The sequence below is a fragment of the Nymphaea colorata genome, chromosome 4, assembly GCF_008831285.2.
Source record: "Nymphaea colorata isolate Beijing-Zhang1983 chromosome 4, ASM883128v2, whole genome shotgun sequence".
Taxonomy (NCBI): Eukaryota; Viridiplantae; Streptophyta; class Magnoliopsida; order Nymphaeales; family Nymphaeaceae; genus Nymphaea; species Nymphaea colorata.
In genome coordinates, this window is record NC_045141.1 from 1858578 (window position 1) to 1878980 (window position 20403).

Genomic DNA, 20403 nt, shown 5'->3' on the forward strand with positions numbered 1-20403 from the left:
AAGCGGCCTACTTTTTGGGTGAATAGCACACCACCATCCATTGTTCATAGAATTTCAAATTACTGGTTGGGCGGCCCGTAGAAGCCGGTGGTGTGTATCAGGAAAAATCCGTTCTCATAAGTGCCTTAAATAAAAAAAGTCGACCAAACCTAAAAGCTTGTAATTTTCTTATCGAAGTAGCCTGATAGTACGACAACTTTCTGGTAACCACCTCAATGCTCTTGAACACGTTGCAACGTAACACATCTCTCATGTTTTAACCTACTTTACACCCGCTATAAAACATTATCTGCCATTAAAGTTTCCTACATACAAACAGTCAACAATATTACATTAGCAGAAAAACCGATCGATTGAATTAAAGAATCCATTTGCATGGGTGAAGAACAAGACAGAGTTTAGCCAATTCGTGAACGATCAAGGGTGATCCAACTGCATATTGTTTGCGTTATGTCGCTATCTTCTTTTATCAAGCATTAATTCCATCATGTTTAAATAAGTCATTTTATTCCCTTGCATAACTATTGTCCTAACACACATAATTGCTACAATAGGTTGTATTCATCTTATTGTCTTGGTTGTTGTATCATCTCTTTATTTAGTTTTGCAATATCGATTGTTATTGTTTGGTTGTTAAATGCATCTCATAAAAAATTGTAGATGTCGTTGATTAACTTCAAATTACTTCATTTTTCAATGTATGTATCCTTAGAGGTTGTTTGATAACCGTCTTACCAGACAAAATCAAGAAGAGGCCTTGTTTACCACATTGTAGTTTTGTTAGTCCTATCAATGGTGTTCTTTGTCCTTTATTTGATAGTTTTAAGGATTGAACACAACATTTTTTTATGTCTAGTTTTTGTTTTTGTATATGTTTGTTTTGTATGTACTGTTTGGCGTTTGTTTTATGTTCTGTCTTATTTGTCCAATGTTTGTGTTTTGTATTGTCTGCTTTATCTGACTTGTCTTTCCATCCATCGTTTGTCTTCCATTCTATTTGTTTTGTCCATTCCATCTAGTGTTTGTGTCTTGTGCAATGTGTTATGTTTGTGTTGTCTGTTTTGTCCATGGTTTGATAAGAAAGACATTTTATTTGTTAGTGCTGTTTATTCTAAAATGTTGCTAAAATATGCAAAACCTATTTCTAATTATGTCATTGAAAACCTATACAAAGAACTTGTTATATTGTTCAATACATTTATATTGTTAAGATTTTGGTAAAGCAAGATCATGTTAAAATAAGACAAATATATAGAATATCCATATAGCCAAACCAACTTCTACGAATTGATCCGTTTAACAAGAACATAATCAGTGTTACATATTACATTAAATAGTCAGCAATAGAAAAATGAAACCATATAACATCAATACAAGAAGAAATTAAATTTCCACATGTTGGAGGAACGTTGGCATACATCGACACAAAAACAGGATAAAGAAGTCTATAGACCCCAAGACAACAAGAGTAGAGTTACTATAAACATATAGACACCTATGACAACTTGCAACAACCAGTCTTCTTAGATGTGTGTTGTTGCTCGGACTGCATCTTGGCCATTATCCTTCTCTCGAATACCACATAAGATTTGAGGCAAGGCATCATCATTTAATTACCGCATTTGTAAAAATAAAAAGGCCATTAAATAGTTAGATTATATGCATAAAATATGAATTTAATTGAACATATAATTAGAAAAGTGGGCAGTTAATAAAAAGGGGGGGCTTTTTCCCCCTTGTCTTCCACTTCATCTTTTTCCTTTGGCTTGACCGTGTGATAAGAGGAGGGCGGAGGTGTGGCAGCGGCGACGATTGGGCCGACAGAGGAAGGCAACGGCGGCGGCAACGACATTGCACAGGTAAGCTGTCGGTCTCTCTCTCTCCCTGTCCCTTCTTTCTTCCTTCTTCTCCTCCGCCACTCTCACGCACTATCACCCTCTCTGTCTGTCTCTCCCCTCTATGCATGTTCCCTTTTTCTTCCGCCAGCTCTCGCTTGCACCGTCTCACCCCTTTGCAGCGCTCTATACCCTCTGTCCGCATACCCTCTCTCGCTGCCTGTCTCTTCTCCCCTTGTCTGCACTCTCTCACTTCCCCGTGTGTTGTTGCTCCCACTCGCAGCCCCCTTCTCACTCTCGCATCTTTCTCTGTCCTCAAGCTCTCACTCCCCGTCTCTTGTTTCCTTCACCCTCTTTCTCTCGCACCTGGTCCCTCTCCCTTGTTGTTCCCTGCCTCCCCCAACTGAACCAATCCCTCAGTCGGACTCCCTTTCTAGAGTTCATTTTCACTTTTTCTAACTAGTTATTGACTGTTTGGTCAATTTGCAGCTTGGAGATGCATATTTCCCCTCATACCAGTAAAGTGAAGGCGTTGGTGGTGAAGAAAGCGAGGAATCTTTGGCGTTGGCGCTCCATGGAACATTCGAGATGACTACCGAGAACATTGCAGCAGTTTGGACACTAATATTGGGGTGAGCAAGGCCTAATCGAGCCTAAATTATTGAATATTATCTATTAGAGCATGTATAATTATTATTTGAGCATGCTAAACTCATGATTTGATTATTTGGAATGCAATGTAGCGATGTTGTTATTTTTTGGGAAGTTTAGGACTGTTTTGAGTAGGATCAGAATCCACATGTATATCTATCTTTTAGCATGGTGGGTTGATGTTCGAAGCGATTAGAAAACATGGTAGAGATCGTGATGTTGTAGAGAAGATTTAGAACCATTTTAACGAGCTTGGGAAATATGCTTTTATTGATGTACATATGTGTTGTATGTTGAGAATCTTAATTGCAGGGAAGACACCTCAACTAAAGAAAGCAATTGAAAAATGTGTTAGTGATGGATTGATCGAAAGCATGGAGCTTAAATCATTGGGTGAGAACCTCAAGGGGTTGAGAAGAAGCCTACTGGAGGGCTTTGTGGGTCAACACTACCCGTTGACACCTTCTTGAGACGATGACATACCTCAATGAGTATATCTTACACTTGTATAGATTGTAAAGTGAAATAAGTAGAAATCTTATCACTTGTTTATGTTTGCAGGTACACCGAGCACATCCAGTAGATCTTGAGCAACAAGACATGAAGCTCGAGGCATTTTGAAGTATTTTGTGGATGCAAGACAGGTATGGCGGCATTCCAAGCAAATCTCTGCTTAGAGCCAATTTGTGAATGTGTGTTCTTAGGATCGTTGGATTCCAAGATTGTGATGTAATTAAATGATTGTAAAGTGATTGAATGAATGTATGCATGAGAGTTTAATGCTTATGTGATTACTTTTGTTTAAAAATTTCTACACAATTGCATGTGCATGCTAGATTGATAACTGCTTAGGACAGATGAGGTGGGGTATCGAGTCGAGTGTCTTCTCGACCCCAATTGTGCATTAGAAAACATCTTAGAATGATAACTGCCTAGGACAGCTACGAGCCAATCACAGATCGAGACTACTCTCTGGAATTTGGCTAAGTTTTGAAAGATGTGATTGATGTGTTTCATAAGATGTGAACTTTTATGAATGTAAATGTTGTGAATTGTTGCATATGTATTGCTGTGGGTAATGATACAATTAAATGAGAGTGAAAGGTAGTTATACCCGTATTGTTATGACGGCTAGCTAAGAATATTAATGAAATGTGCAGCCCTCGTGTGGAGGCAATTGGAGGTGTGAGTGCACTCATGTAGTGAACCAACCTTATGAGTTAGCCAGTCATTTTGTGAATGTACAATTATAATGATAAGAATGAAATAATAAGAGATGAGAGGCCAGTGGGTTGTGGCATTATATTTGGGAGTTGTCCCGCCTTCGCCACTGGTCTCGCCTGTTCGGAGCGTAGGTGATTCAAGGCCCCAAGGTATTGTTGTGTGATGTGCTTGGAGCGTTGGGCTCCCGCCTTCCCAAACTGAGTGTCTTAGGAAAGGCTGAGTATCTCTCCTTGGAATTCACACATCCATGGATGAGTACTCTACCACTGCAGTGGGAATGGATCCATATTATTTCGGGCCACCACAGGGGTTGTCTCCCGACTGTAGGCCGCCCGCGGTATGCACGTGTCTGTGTTTGCACCTACAGGAACTATCAATTCATTGAAGCTAATGAAAATGAAAAGAATATGAATGAAATGTATGTGAATGATGTGCATATGAATGAAATGAATGAGAATGATATATTTATGCATGTCTTGCATGTGAATTGAAATCGCATTGTCGTGACCAATGAGTGGCCTTTACATGTCATGATCTATGTGAGGGGCCTACTTGTCAAGTCATGTGGCTATGTCCTGTCACGACATGATGATGATTTACTTTGATAATTGTGATTATCTCATATTTGAGCCCATACCTAAAAGGTTTAGGGATTTACCTGGCTTGTTGCCATACTATGAAGGCTAAGCCTTCAATTGTTTCTCTTTTTCAAGTTTTGGCGAACTCGGGGCAGCAGGTTGATCAGATGGCTCTACTCACATCCTACTGAGGAGGTTTTGGGTCTTTTGTAGTGCCGGCGTGTCTTGATTGGTTATATTGATCTTTTGTTTTTTTTAGACATCAATTACATGGTTTGGAGCATTTTTGTCATATACATAGATGTGATTTTGTATGAACTGAGATTATTATATAAATGAAAGTTTGTCCCATGTTTCGAGTGGCATAGCTCCCTCCTTTTTGAATTGTTGTGTCGTCGCACTTCAATGCTTTATGTTTAAGAAAAAAATTATTTGAGGGTCAAAAGTTTGGGGTGTGATAGCTTTAGTATCAGAACTATGGCAAAACCCCACTGTGGATGTGAGTTAAATACTATCTGTGAAGCAGTGTTGTCGAGGTACGCGTTACTTGATTGAATTGTTACTGTAGTTTTGATTTTACAGTAAAGTATACGTATGTAATGTAATTGATGTTTTGAAACATTGTGCTGATACATGTTTGTGATTTGATTTGAAAGATTAGTCATAGACTTTGTTTGAGAATGAAGGTTATTGTTTGTACAGATGGAATACCAACGTAGGGGTAAAAAGCGAGCTGGGCCGCCAACAAAGGCACAAAGAGAGCCAAGTTCGACCCATTCAGATGCATATACCCCAGTGGATTAGTGTGGGTGCCCAAACACCACCAAGGCAGACTCCACCTGTGGATTAGCAGACTATACTGCTGACGACTTTGCAGACACTGACCTCTCTTGTACAGTTGATGGTCAGCAATCAAAGGAGTCATGCATCTCCTATAGGAGACACAACTGCACCACCTAAGGAGAAAGCAACAACAGTATCATTCAAGCAGTTTATGGTGATGCAGTCGCCTATCATTACTGGAGATAGCAGTCCAGACAAGGTAGATGAATGGACGTGAGAGATTGAACACATTTTTCGGCTTTTGAAGATGCCAGAAGGAGACAAGGTGAATTATGGCTCTTATCTGTTAGATGATGCCAATAGATGATGGCAATTGACCTGTGAGATATGGTTTGCAGGTCAACAGTCGATCCCATGGAAGCAGTTTAGGAATTCCTCCTTCAGCACTTACTTTCCAGTGCATGCTAGAAACAAGAAAAAGCAAGAGTTTCTTGAACTGCAATACAATCATTTGAGCTTGGAATAATATGTTATTAAGTATCGGCACTTGGAGGCGTATTGCCTGCACATCTATACCACTTATGAGGCCAGAGCAGACAAATTCGTACTTGGTTTGTGTGATGGGTTGTGAGGAAGAGTTATGTCACGCAAACCTTGTGATTTGGACGAGACAATTACTATGGCTAGATGCATGGAAGGGGGGCTAGGCAAGGACACAGAAGGACTATCACAAGAAGGCAGGCCAGCACTCACACGGTGGGCGAATGCAGGTCAATCACCACCACTTTGCAGGCAGTGCAAAGCCTTATGAGAGGCACAATGACCGAACATTTAGGCGGAACAAGCCAAACCGCAATGATGCCACACAGGGGTCAGTGGCTACTCCGACTTCACCGAGGTGCCCCACTTGTTCACGTGTGCATCCTGGGAAGCCATGCTATCGGGAGACCGGAGCTTGTCTACACTGTGGAAAGATGTGACACTTCATCAAAGATTGCTCCTTGAGGACGGGAAAAGAGTTGAAGAAGCCCAAGGCAGATTCTTCTAACGCCAACAAATAACTGGATGTGTTATGTGACTACTGTGAAGGAGCTTCAGGCACACGATCTTATCGAAGGTACACTACTTGTTGGTTTTCATATTGCTAAAGTGTTGTTTGATGCATGGGCAAGTCATTTGTTTATATTTAGTCAATTTGCCACCTCACTAGAAGTGTTGTCTAGGAAGATGTCGTATGTTATAAAAGTGGTTAGCCCTATGCATGCACAAGATTCGTGTAGCGAGTATCTACCCGATGTAGACATGGAGATCCATCAACATCACCTACCTGCATAATTGGTGGTCATAAATCTTAGTGGATTCGATGTGATTTTGAGCATGGATTGGCTATATGCGCATTATGCCAATATAGATTGCAGAAAGAAGCAGATACAGTTGTTGATTCATGAGATGCACCCTGTGGAATTCCAAGCTCGTAAAGCCAGTCGAACTGATAAGATAATGGTGTCTGCATTGAAGACTAAACGTTTGATAGAAAATGGTAGTGTTGCATTTTTTGTCAATGTGTTGACCAATGAGACTGAGCTGGTGAGGTTACAGGATGTTGCCATCGTGAATAAATACACTGATGTGTTTCCTGATGAACTGTCAAGTTTGCCTCCAACACGAAAATGGAGTTCAAGATAGAGTTGTTACCGGGAATAGCGCCTATTTCTAAGGCACCATACCATATGGTAGCTGCAGAATTAGAAGAATTGAAAAAGCAATTGCAGGAACTCTTGGATAAGGGCTTCATTCGACCTAGTGTGTCACCTTGGGGAACACCCGTATTGTTTGTTAAGAAGAAGGATGGAACAATGCACTTGTGTATAGATTACCGCATGTTGAACCAAGTCACCATCAAGAATAAGTATCTACTTCCTAGAATTGAAGACTTGTTTGATCAACTCAAGAATGCAAAAGTATTCTTCAAGATTTGTCTGAGGACGGGTTATCATTAACTTTTGATACAAGAGGAAGATGCTTCAAAATATGAAAAGAAATTTTTGGTGGTCTGCAATGAAACACGAAATTGTAGAATTTGTGGCAAAATGCTTGGTTTGCCAATGGGTCAAGGCAGAACATCAATGACCAGGAGAGTTGTTGCAGAGAATTGATATTCCAATGTGGAAATGGGAGGACATTACGATGGATTTCGTAGTTGGTTTGCCTCATACCAGGAGACAACATGATGCCATATGGGTGATTGTTGATCGACTTACGAAGTCCGCTCATTTTCTACCAATTCGAATTAGTCAGTCGTTGGAAAGTCTCGCAGAGTTATACATTAGCGAGATAGTGAGATTGCATGGAGTGCCAAAGTCTATCATTGTGGATCAAGATCCATGTTTTACCTCTAGGTTTTAAGAGCAATTGCAAAAGGCATTGGGTACCAAACTTAAGCTAAGCACAGCGTTTCACCCCCAAACTGATGGGCAATCTGAGAGGACCATTCAAACCTTAGAGGACATGTTACGTGCTTGTGTTTTGGACTGAAAAGGGATAAACATGTGAAATTGACAAAGTTTGCATATAACAACAGTTACCAATCTAGTATTTGAATGACACCTTTTGAGGCCTTGTATGGAAGGCCATGCAGATCGCGAACTTGTTGGATCGAAATGGGTGATGGCAAGATCGAAAACCCTTTAGTATTGTAACATTACACCGACCAAGTACAATTGATAAGGAAGAAGTTGTTGATTTCTCAAAGTAGACAGAAAAGTTATGCCGACAATCGATGCAGAGAGTTGGCTTTTGGGGTTGGTGATCATGTGTTCTTGAAGATTTCACCTACTAAAGGCGTTTTTCGATTTGGTGTTAAGGGAAAGTTGAGCCCGAGGTTCGTAGGACCTTTTGAGATATTAGAAAAGATCGGAGAGGTGGCGTATAGATTGGCACTACCACCTAACTTGAGTCATGTTCATGACGTTTTCCATGTTTCCATGCTTCTAAAGTATGTACCAGATCCTACACATGTGATTGATTTTCAAGGCATTTAGGTGCAAGATGATTTGACAATGAAAGAAAATTCTATTACAATTGTGGATCAAAAAGAGCAAGTAGTTCGCACCAAGAGAATTCCTCTAGTAAGAGTGGAATGGCAACACTATGGGTTGAAGGAGAGCACAAGGGAACTTGAGGAGGATATGCAAAACAAGTATCCACAATTGTTCTTGCATTAAGGTAAGATCTAAATTTCGAAGACGAAATTTTATTTAAGAAAGGTATCATGTAACACTCGTCCTCTTTCAAGTGGGTCGGGTCGGGTCCAAACCTGGACCCGAACCCACTTGCGTGAGGAGCACGACACGGGGGGCTTTTTCCCCCTTGTCTTCCACTTCGTCTTTTTCCTTTGGCTCGACTGTCTGAGAAGAGGAGGGCGGAGGTGTGGCAGCGGCGATGATTGGGTCGATGGAGGAAGGGCAACGGTGGCAGCGGCGACGGCGTTCCACAGGTAACCCATCGGTCTCTCTCTCTCCCTGTCCCTTCTTTCTTCCTTTTTCTCCTCTGCCACTCTCACGCACTATCGCCCTCTCTGTCTGTCTCTCCCCTCTATGCATGTTCCCTTTTTCTTCCGCCAACTCTCTCTTGCACTGTCTCACCCCTTTGCAGCTCTCTCGACCCTCTGTCCGCATACCGTCTCTCGCTGCCCGTCTCTTCTCCCCTTGTCTGCACTCTCTCACTCCCCCGTGTGTTGTTGCTCCCACTCGCAGCCCCCTTCTCACTCTCGCATCTCTCTCTGTGCTCGAGCTCTCACTCCCCGTCTCTTGTTTCCTTCACCCTCTTTCTCTCGCACCTAGTCCCTCTCCCTTGTTGTTCCCTGCCTCCCCCAACTGAACCAATTCCTCTCAGTCGGACTCCCCCTCTAGAGTTCATTTTCACTTTTTCTAACTAGTTAGCCACTGTTTGGTCAGTTTGCAGCTTCGGGACACATCTTTCCCCTCATACCAGTGAAGTGAAGGCGTTGGTGGTGAAGGCAGTGATCAATCATTGGCGTTGACACTCCATCAAACATTTGAGGTGGCTATCGAGAACATTGCAGCAGTTTGGACACTAATATTGGGGTGAGAAAGGCCTAATCTAGCCTAAATTGTTGAATTTTATCTATTAGACCATGTATAATTATTATTTGAGCATGCTAGACTCATGATTTGTTTATTTGGAATGCATTATAGCGATGTTGCTATTTTTTGGAAAGTTTAGAACTGTTTTGAGTAGGATCAGAATCTATGTGTATATCTATCTTTTAGCATGGTGGGTTGATGTTCGAAACAATTAGAAACCATGGTAGAGATTGTGATGTTGTAGAGAAGGTTTAGAACCGTTTTAATGAGCTTGGGAAATATGCTTCTATTGATGTACATATGCGTTGTATGTTGAGAATCTTAATTGCGGGGAAGACGCCTCAACTAAAGAAAGCAAATGAGAAATGTGTTAATGATAGATTGATCGAAAGCATGTAGCTTAAATCATTGGGTGACAACCTCAAGGGGTTGAAAATAAGCCTATTGGAGGGATTTGTGGGTCGACACTACTCGTTGACACCTTCTTGAGGTGATGACATACCTCAATTAGTATATCTTACACTTGTATAGATTGTAAAGCGAAATAAGTAGAAATCTTATCACTTGCTTATGTTTACAGGTACACTGGGCACATCCAATAGACCTTGAGCAACAATACGTGAAACTCGAGGCATTTTGAAGTTTTTTGTGGATGCGTGACAGATATGGCGGCATTCCAGGCAAATCCCTGCCTATGGCCAATTTGTGAATGTGTGTTCTTAGGATCATTGGATCCTAAGATTGTGATGTGATTGAATGATTGTAAAGTGATTGAATGAATGTATGCATGAGAGTTTAATGCTTATGTGATTAGTTTTGTTTAAAAATTTCTACGCAATTGCATGTGCATGCTAGATTGATAATTGCTTAGGACAGATGAGGTGGGGTATCAAGTTGAGTATCTCCTCGACCCCAATTGTGTATTAAAAAACATCCTAGAATGATAACTGCCCAGGACAACTACGAGCCAATCACGAATCGAGACTACTCTTTGGGATTTGGTTAAGTTTTGAAAGATGTGATTGATGTGTTTGATAAGATGTGAACTTTTATGAATGTAAATGTTGTGAATTGCTGCATATGTATTGCCGTGGGCAATGATACAATTGAATGACATTGAAGAGTAGTTGTACCTGTATTGTTATGTTGGCTAGCTAAGAATGTTAATGATATGTGTAATCCTCGTGTAGAGGCAATTGGAGACGTGGGTGCACTCATGAAGTAAACCAACCTCATGAGCTAGTCAATCATTTTGTGAATGTGCAATTATAATGACAAGAACGAAAGAATAAGAGATGAGAGACTAGTGGGTTGTGGCATTGTGTTTGGGATATCTCTCGCCTTCGCCACTGGTCTCACCTGTTTGGAGCGCAGGCGATGCAAGGCCCCAGAGTATTGTTGTGTGATGTGCTTGGAGCATTGGGCTCCCGCCTTCCCAAACTAGGTGTCTTAGGGAAGGCTGAGTATCTCTCCCTGAAATTCACACATCCATAGACGAGTGCTGTACCGTTGTAGCGGGAGTGGATCCATATTGTTTCGGGCCACCACGGGGGTTGTCTCCCGGCTGTACGCTGCCCGCGGTGTGCACGTATCTGTGTTTGCACACATAGGAATTGTGAATTCATTGAAGCTAATGAAAATGAAAAGAATATGAATGAAATGTATGTGAATGATGTGCATGTGAGTGAAATAAATGAGAATGATATGTTTATGCATGCCTTGCATGTGAATTGGAATTGCATTATCGTGACCAATGAGTGGCCTTTACATGTCGTGGTCTATGTGAGGGGCCTTCTTGTCAAGTCATGTGATTATGCTCTTCATGACGTGATGATGATTTGCTTCGATAATTGTGATTATCTCATGTTTTAGCTCATACCTAAAAGGTTTAGGGATGTACCTGGCTTGTTGCCATACTGCGAAGGCTAAACCTTCAATTGTTTCTCTTTTTCAGGTTTTGGCAGACCCGGAGCAGCAGGTTAAACAGATGGCTCTACTCACATCCTATTGGGGAGGTTTTGGGTTTTTTGTAGTGTCGGCACGTCTTGATTGGTTATATTGATGTCGTGTTTTTTGTTAGACATCAATTACATGGTTTGAGACATTTTTGTCATACACATAGATATGATTTTGTATGAACTGAAATTGTTATATAAATGAAAGTTTCCCCATTGTTTCGAGTGGCATAGCTCCCTTATTTTTGACTCGCACCTCAATGCTTTATATTTAAGAAAAAAAATTTATTTGAGGGTCAAAAGGTCGGGGTGTGACATGATGAGTCAGATGCATATGAGATGCATGAAATGTTATATGATATGTTTATAGCATCAAGTTCAGGTATTGAGTTAGAAGAAGAGGAGCATGATTCTATGAATAATCATACTACAAATTTTGAATCATTTAATAGGCTATTGGAGAATGCAGAGGAAGAATTATACCGAGGTTGCACACGGTTCAGTAAATTGTGTTTCTTGGTTTGGCTGTTTTGGATAAAATGTTTATATGGATGGATTGACTAAGTCATTCATTATATTACTTGAACTATTGAATGAATCATTTCCCAAAAGAAAAAGCTGCCAAAGTCTTATCATTGGATGAAAAAGATTATATGAGATTTGGGCTTCAATTAGCTGAAGATTGATGCATGTCCAAAACAGGGTATGTTGTATTGGAAGGATGCAAAAAAAAATGTGACTTTTGTGGAACATCCAGGTAGAAAGTAAAGAGTGAATCACCATGCTTAACCACAAACAAACAAGATAAGGTAAATAAGATTTTCTGCTAATGTTGTGTGTCTTTTTCCTTTGGTACCAAGACTTCAGAAGCTTTTATGTCATCAAAGATAGCAGCTGATAAGGAATGAGCTAGAGGGTTCTACAAGGGTGGACTCTATCAACTATCCATGAAAATAGCTTCATTTAACCGTGCACACCGGCCCGCCTCTCATTAGAAGTGTTAATACAAGTGCATATGGGCCAGGTCCCTAGGGAAAGGATATTTTTGGCCCTTTTTTATCATATGCTAAGTACAAAAGAGCAGCAAATGAAGCAACCAGAAGAGCTAACAATGTTGACTAAAAGTGCCAAATTTTGGAAGAAAGACAAACTCAATTAGAGTGCATTTGAGGAAGGGTGCACAAATTTGGAGCATGCAATAGAAACTTTAATAGAAGAAATCAAATCTTTAAAAAAATCATCTCTAATGATCGGCAAGGAAATGATGTAACCTAGGTTAAATTCAGTTAATGTATATTAGTTATTTGTCATATTTAAGAACTTATAACCTTTTTTATATGAAATACAGGTCATAGAAGACTATGCCAGTGAGGATGTCATATTTTTATTCATTGTAATTTAATGTTGGGTTTAAGATTTTCTTTGTAATTCTATTTATTTAATGTTATACCTTTTGATTGATTGTTCTATTTATGATCATTTTTTAGGTTATAAGTTATTGCGATCAAGATGCTTTGTTTCCAAGCCAAACTGTACTGAACGGGAGCTGCACACCAGTGGCCGCAAAAAATGCTTCTTTTCCCTTTTGTTCAATGGCATTGTAGCTGTGGGGGATGATGAGGTCTCTATATGAACTGTCATAGAAGTTTGACAAAGTAGGGTTCTTAAATGTATCAGTTTATGTCCCATCTTCAAGATATCAGGTTCTTTAAATGTAGAATTATAATATGGTGGATGATACAAACCATCACCACAACAGGCACCAAATATGTCCATGTACTAATGAAAATAATACATTGGTGGTAATGTGTTGCATAAGGATGAAAAACAAAATTAGCAAAAAGATTGAATGTCTTTATGAAGGAGCATTTCTCAATGAAAGATAGAACAAAATAGTGGTGGGAGATGAAGTTCAAGCAGTCTTGGGTGAGGTGTGGTGCGTGGGAGGGATTTTGAAAGCAAGCATACTTACAACCTCTCATAATGAGAAAATGTTGTCTGTTTTATGGGAAGCTCAGCATGCTAGAGAAAACAACTAAAGGGTGCAGTACTACAAGAACATGTTTACTTGTTTTGCTACCTTTATATTTATAGGTTGGGCTTTCATCAAATCAAAAACTAGTTGAAGGTGAGGAGTGCTTAAGGTTTCACTTGTTGCTTAAACTCTTGATGATTAACTTTATTTTATGTATTAAAATCTTATCATCCTATAGGTGGATCACAATGTATGCAAGTATTCAACAAAAGTTCTTTGAATGTTTCAATGATTCTTACATTAAGCTTGTGAACAGTGAAGCCCATTGACAAATATCATAGACCGACTACCAAAAATTGGTGCAGTTTGCTCAATATGGTCTCTATGAAGCTGCATCATCCATGGTAATAACAAATTGCACTCGGTTGTTCTCCTATGTAATCCTTTGTAGCTTCATAATAGTCTTGGAAAAATGATGATATGTAATTGAGCCATCTTTAATTGCTCTTAGGACTAAATGATGATATGTAATTGAGCCATCTTTAATTGCTCAGGACTAATGTACCTTTTTCCTTTCCAGGACTTGTCATCAGATTCTTGACAACATGTACATTCTACTTTAGCATTAATTGTAATGGGTGCGGCACCTGTCCTTGAAAAGGTGAATTTTTTGAATGCTCTATTATTGCACAAGGTCATTTGTTTTTCTTTGTTTGATTCTTACTAGTAGGCTGGCAAAGACATCTTTCATTTGCTATTTATATGCTAGTATTTTCTATTTATATGCTAGTGCAGCATATTAAGTATTATTTTGATGTTTACGCCTCACTTGATTGTTATACACAAGGTGAAACTATTGAGCAGTTTCTTCCTGTCTTTCTATCCCCACTAAAAGATGAGTTTCCTGATGTGCGGTTTATTATCAACAAGCTTGATCAAGTAAATCAGGCAGTTTGTGATTGGGTGATACTACTGCTGTTTGTAACTCAATTTTGTGGTATCAGTTTATCATGGATCTAGACTTCTAAAGCTGAAATAGTCTACTTGCTAGTGAATGTCTTCCCTAAAAGTTGGTCTGACTAACACAGTCCAATTTGGTTAGGTGAGACCCAAGAAACTGAATTCCATCAGTAACTAAGATGTGGAATAAAACTTTACATTATGAGTTCCACTCCATTGATTTGAATTCTACATTCTCTGTGTCTTTTGATTTATCCTAATAAATCCCTCAAAGAAGGATGATCTTAGATTTGACCATCAGAACTTACATAGTGTATCTTTTGTTATGTGATGCCAACTATTAGACTGCTTTTAAAATTTTGTTCACCATATTAAGATCTGGTTGGGGGAGTCTCACAATGACTCACGTCTTAATCCATTTGGTCAAGGCACATTGAATCAGTCAAACATAGTATGACCCACTTTGAACAGACCTCTACCATTATCTTAATGTTCTTATTCAAAATGAACCAATTAAATTTGAAAACTCTTGATGCCAGCTGACAGAAAATAAATGGAACCTGTCTTTATACATCCACATTTGCTTAGTCTGTGTAGGTGATTAGTAACTGTATAATTAAGCATATTAATTTTTCTGCGCTACTATGCAACAAATAAGGGTAGAACTGCAGTCTTTTCTGCTAAATAGACTTGCACTTTTTTGTGCTACTATGTTCATAAATTGGCTTCACAAACTCATGCTACCTGTATGCTTGTGTTGCCTTGTTCTATTATGTGTGTAGTTAGAAAGTCCCTTCTGAAATTAGATACAAAGTCAAGCTGCAGAATGATTATAACCATAATGAGGTGGTAGGAATGGTTGCTTATGCATCAGCTGTGAGGCATTCAACGAGGTAAAGGCTCAAATGAGTAAGGTAATTGCAGTTGCCTTCTATTTTCCAATTCATAAAATAAATTGTATGCTTATGTTCTTCTTATAACTGCAACATGAATGGGATCAGACCATCAGAGCCTTGAAAAATGGTGTCTCTCTTGAAGTTCTGAATGAAGGAGTTATGCCCAAACACAACATAGTTTACAACTATGGAAGCTTTAAATACAATTGAAGCCAGTATAATGAAGATATGAAGAATTTCAGGAAAATGGCATTAGCTAGGAAGGTACGAAGGAGACATCAATATGAATTATCTAATTAGCATCAACAAGGCATTCATGATGGAATGGGGAGTTAACAAGACACAACCTGGGTTAGATTAATCAAAAGGAAATACCTCTCAACACATGTTTGTTGTTAAATTACTTGTATTTCTAGTGGAATTATGTCCTTGCATATGATATAATTGCCCCATTGCTGAAACCATGCTCACAGGATGCAGCAATAGTATGCTTCTATACTCTTCTGTGGAGCTAGCCAGTCCACTTTTGTTTTGTCTGTTTTTGCCTTTTGGCTTATAAATATCTCACCGCTTTCAATTAAAATGCTAGATTTTTTATTAATAAAATGCCTCTTCTTAGTCATGAATTAGTGGTCTTGTAATGTTCAGCGTTTTGAGTAGGTTGGGTTGGATTAGGTCCAGACTCGGACAATGAACCCCACCTGCATGAAGAGCCTCACATGGGGCCTCTTCTTCCTTGGCTTCCTCATCGTCTCCCTCTTCTTCACTCTCTCATCTCGCTGATGGGAAGTCATCACAAAGAAGCAAGAGGCGGAAGAAGGGCAGCAGTGACAGAGGTGAAGGGTGGCAATGGAGGTGAAGGGTGGCAGTGGAGGCACACAAGTTAACCTTGTCAATCTCTCTCTACTTTTTTTTTTCTATTTCCTCCTTCTTCCTCACCCACTACCGCATTTCTATCCCTCTACCTCTTGTCAATCTCTGTTGTCTCCCTCTCTTCTGCCCAAGCTTTCTTCGCTTGCACTCTCCATGTCTCTTCTGTCCTCTCCATCTTCTTGCCCTTTTTCGCACTAGTACCATTCTCCCCCTCGCCATTCCCTATCAGCCTCCCCCTCTGTCCTGATTTTTCTTGCTTTTTCTCCTCTCCCTCTTGTTGTTTTCTGTTTGTCTCCCTCTCTGTCCGAGTTCTCTGTTTAGTCCCTCGCTCTCTCTCGCAAGCTCTCACTCCCTCGTTAGTCTCTCTCACATTCCCTCTGCCCATTCTCTTCTCTTCCGCACTCCCTCCCTCCTTTGCTACTCTCTTGTCCCTCTACTCGCACTCTCCCTCTACCGCCAGCCACTTTCACTCGCAGCCTCCTTCCATTCGTAGCATTCCTCACTCTCGGCGTCTCTCACCCTCAACCGAGCATTCTCTCGCTACACTCTCCATCTCGCCTGTCTCTTTTTTTTTTCATGCCCAGTTGTTGTCTCTCCCTAATTGTGCGTGTCAATATCAGTTGAACCACCTACTTCTCCTAACTGGATGCCCTCTTCTAACGGTAGACCCCTCTTTTGATCTCTATTTCGCTAAGTCTCACCCTATTTAGTGTTTTTGATTGGATTGCAGCTTGAGGACGCGTCTTTCCCCTCATACCAGTGAATTGAAAGCATTGGAGGTGATGGTAGCAAACAATCTTTATCATTGGTGCTTAGTCAAGCGGTTGGTGCGGCTACCGGGAACACTCCAGTAGTTAGGACTCTAAGAGTGGGGTGAGCGAGGCCTAATCGAGCTTAAATTGTCTGATATTTTTTGTTAGTGCATGTATAATTATTATTTGAGCATGTAAGACTCAAGATTAAATGATTTAGAATGCACGTTAGTGACATTGCTATATTGGGAAAGGTCTATGACTATTTTGGAGGGACGAGGATCTATGTATATAATTATTTTTTAGCATGATGGGCTAATAATTGAAGCAGTTATAGAGCATGGTAGAGATATTGATAATGTTGAGAAGGTTTAGAACCGTTTTAGTGAACTTGTAACGTAAGCTATTGTCGATGTGCATATTTGCATTGTTGGTTGGGAAAAAGTATGTATGTTGGGAAGATGCCTCAACTATGAAAACAAGTGAGAAACATTTTGGTGATAGGATGAACCGAAAGCTCAGAGTTTAAAACGTCTGGTTACAACGTCAAAGAGTTGGGAAGAAACCTATTGGAGGCGTTATGGGCTGATACTACATGTTGCTTGAGGCGATGACCTACGCCTCAATGATCCTATTTTGTACTTATATAGATTGTAAAGTGAAATGAGTATAAATCTTATCGCATGATTATTTTTGCAGGTACACCGAGCATGTCGAGTAGACCATGAGCGACAATATTTGAAGCTCGAGGTGATTTTGGATATTTTTGGCCACGCGCGGCAGATGTGGTGGCATTCCAGGCAAATCTTTGCCTGGGGGCCAAATTTAGAGTGCATGTTTTTCAAGATCGTAGCATCCTATGTTGTGTTTGTGATGGATATGTGTGTTATAAGTGCTTAATGCTACATGAATGAATGTATGTGAGTGAATGATTATGTGATCGGTGTATTGTCCTTAAATTACTAGCACATGCATTTTAGCAATTAACCGTTTAGGACAAATTAGATGGGGTATCGAGTCGAGTATCTCCTCAACCCCGGTTGTGCACTAGAAAGCATCATAGAATGATATTTGCATAGGACAACTATGAGCCAATCATGGACCGAGACTACTCTTCGTGAATTGGCTAAGTTTTGTAAGACGTGAATGATATGTTTGATTGATGTAGATGTTGCAATATGGTTCGTATACATTTGAATGATGCAATTGAATGAATTTGAATGATAAATGTACCCATAAAGTTATGATGGCTAGCTAAGAGCATTGATTGTGTGTGTTACCCTAGTAGGGAGGTATCTTAAGGTATGGGTGCACTCATGAAATGAACCAACCTTGTGTGCTAGCGGTCATTTTGTGAATGTGTTTTCCTAATGATAAGTTAGTAAAGAATAATAGATGAGAGACCAGTAAGTCATGACAATGTATTTGAGAGATGTCCAGCCCTCGCCACTAGTCTCGCCTGCTCGGAGCATAGGCAGTGCAAGGCCCTAGGATATCGTTATATGATATGCTTAGAGTGTTGGGCTCCCGTCTTCCCAACTTAGGTGTCCTAGGGAAGGCTGAGCAACTCTCTTTAGAATTCACACATCTATGGTTGATTGCTCTACCGCTGTAGTTTGAATAGATCCATATCGTTTTGGGTCACCACAGGGGTTGTCTCCTGACTTTAAGTCACTCGTGGTGTGCACGTGCCTATGTTTTCACCCACAAAAACTGTCAATTCACTAAAGCTATTGTAAATGAAGTGATTGTAAATGAAAAGAATGTTAATGAAGTGTATGTGAAGGAAGTAAATATGCATGAAATAAATGTGATTTTTAAATGTGTTAATTGTGGCCATTGAGCGGTCTCTACATGTTGTGGTATATGTGAGGGGCTTCAATGAAAAATCATGTGACTGCATGCTCCTATCATGACATGATAGTGTTTTGTTTTCGTATTTGTTATATCCAAGATTTGAGCACATACCTTAGAGGGTTAGGGAGCTATCTGGTTTGTTTCCATACTGCGAAGGCTAAGCCTTCTGTTGTTTACTTTTTCAGGTTTTGACGGACCCGGGGCAGCAGGTTGATAAGATGACTCAACTCATATTCTATTGGGGAGATTTTGGGTCTATTGTAGTGCCAACGTGTCATGTTTTGGTTTCATTGATTCTTTGTTTTTGTTATGCATCAATGTTGTGGTTTTAGGGCATTTTTCTCATATATATTATTGAGAAATATGAAATGAATTTTGTATGAACTGAATTTACTATATAATGAAATGTTTGCTACATTGCCTTTTGATGTGCATAGCTTCTTTTGAGAAATATGAAATGAATTTTGTATGAACTGAATTTACTATATAATGAAATGTTTGCTACATTGTCTTTTGATGTGCATAGCTTCTTTTGAATTGTTGTGTAATCGCACTTCATGTTTTACTTCTTGGTAAAAAAAAGTTATTTGAGGGTCAAAGTGTTGGGGTGTGACAGTTCTTCTCTCTCTCTCTCTCTCTCTCTCTCTCTCTCTCTCTCTCGATATATATATATATATATATATATATATATATATATATATATATATATATTTGAAAAGCATAAAAAACCATTGCTAAAAAAAGAAACTGGGCCCACTAGTTTTTAAGCATAGAACCAATGAGTGTGGTTTTAAATATTTGTAGGCATAGTTTGTAACCATAGCTACAAATTTTTAGCAATGATTTTTTCATTTTTGGCGACAGTTTTTTGCCATCTTAAAAACATAATTTCTTGTTGTGCATAGACATATCATTAGTTGCCAGCTGAAAGTGAGAAAGCCAGGGAGAGAGACAGACAGACACAGAGAGAAAAAAACATCAAAGGCAAACAAGGGCTACCTTGGCAATGCATCTCCTCAGCCAGAGAGAGACAGAGAGAGAGAAATCTCATACTTGTATGAAAGGTTGTAGACTATTCATTCTATAGATAGGGCTGCAAAGAAAGAGATAGAGAATGGGTGAGATAGAAAGAGAGACGGATTAACAGTGGTGAGGGCAGCATCGGCAATGGTTGACGCAGAGCCTCAACTAAAAACAAAGGGAAAAACAGAGCAAGTGAGAAAGATAAAGACATTATGTACCTATATGAGAGAGAAGTTGTGGTTCTGAGTCTAGCCCAACACCAAAAAATAGAGCGCTAGGAAAAGAGGAGAAGTGCAGGTCAGATTGAGAAAGAAGATTGAGGGGAGAGATGAAGATGAGAGACTGTGGAGAGAGGGTTGAGGGCTTCGAGTGGTCTTGATCATGTTTTGCGGATCACTATTCTATGGTTCCCCACATAATGCCACAGGATGGGTCAGGCTTTTATACCCTCTATTGTATGTCCTCTCTTTTCCGTGTGTTCCATGGCCAACATTTATGTTGACTGCATAAAAATGGAACATGTTGTTAAGTTTGTGCGAATGGGGATCGGGTCTGTTCAGACCCGATCCACGTCTTTTATATCCACACGCCTAAGAATACTAGGCGGTGGCATTCTTGTAATAATTTATATATTTTTGTACAAATCTGTTGTAACCTAATTAGGTTAATGTTTTAATAGAGATTAAGGATTGTAGGGCTGCATTGGCCGACTGCATCTCTTCCTCCATCGTCTTGCTTTATATCCTCTCCTCTCAATCTATCTTATTTTCAGCCGGAGAGACATGATTTAGTGAAGATTCTTACATGGTATCAGAGCCAGGTTGCAGCATCCTCCAATGAGTGTTTTCAATCTGATGTGATTTGCCCTAATCTGCCCTAAATCCCCCTTTTTCTGGCGTGATTAGCCCTAAATTCAGTTTCTGCCCTAAATCTTC

At 39.8% G+C, this 20403-nt stretch overlaps 2 long non-coding RNA genes across 6 annotated transcripts; both read left to right on the plus strand.

The window, feature by feature from the left end:
* Nucleotides 1–121: 121 nt before the first annotated feature.
* LOC116252907 (uncharacterized) lies at nt 122–18765 on the plus strand. 5 transcript variants are annotated; one of them, XR_007573218.1, is made up of 9 exons: nt 122–1859; nt 2325–2977; nt 3048–3130; nt 4991–5396; nt 5470–6188; nt 13424–13511; nt 13688–13768; nt 14850–14981; nt 18631–18765. It is a non-coding gene; the product is annotated as an uncharacterized LOC116252907 (long non-coding RNA). The 5 variants fall into 5 exon arrangements; XR_007573217.1 differs by having other exon boundaries at nt 2325–2467; nt 2799–3130; XR_007573216.1 differs by having other exon boundaries at nt 2325–3130.
* Nucleotides 6446–9858, plus strand: LOC116252908 (uncharacterized). The gene is made up of 3 exons (XR_004172337.2): nt 6446–8567; nt 9028–9177; nt 9758–9858. It is a non-coding gene; the product is annotated as an uncharacterized LOC116252908 (long non-coding RNA).
* Nucleotides 18766–20403: the final 1638 nt, after the last annotated feature.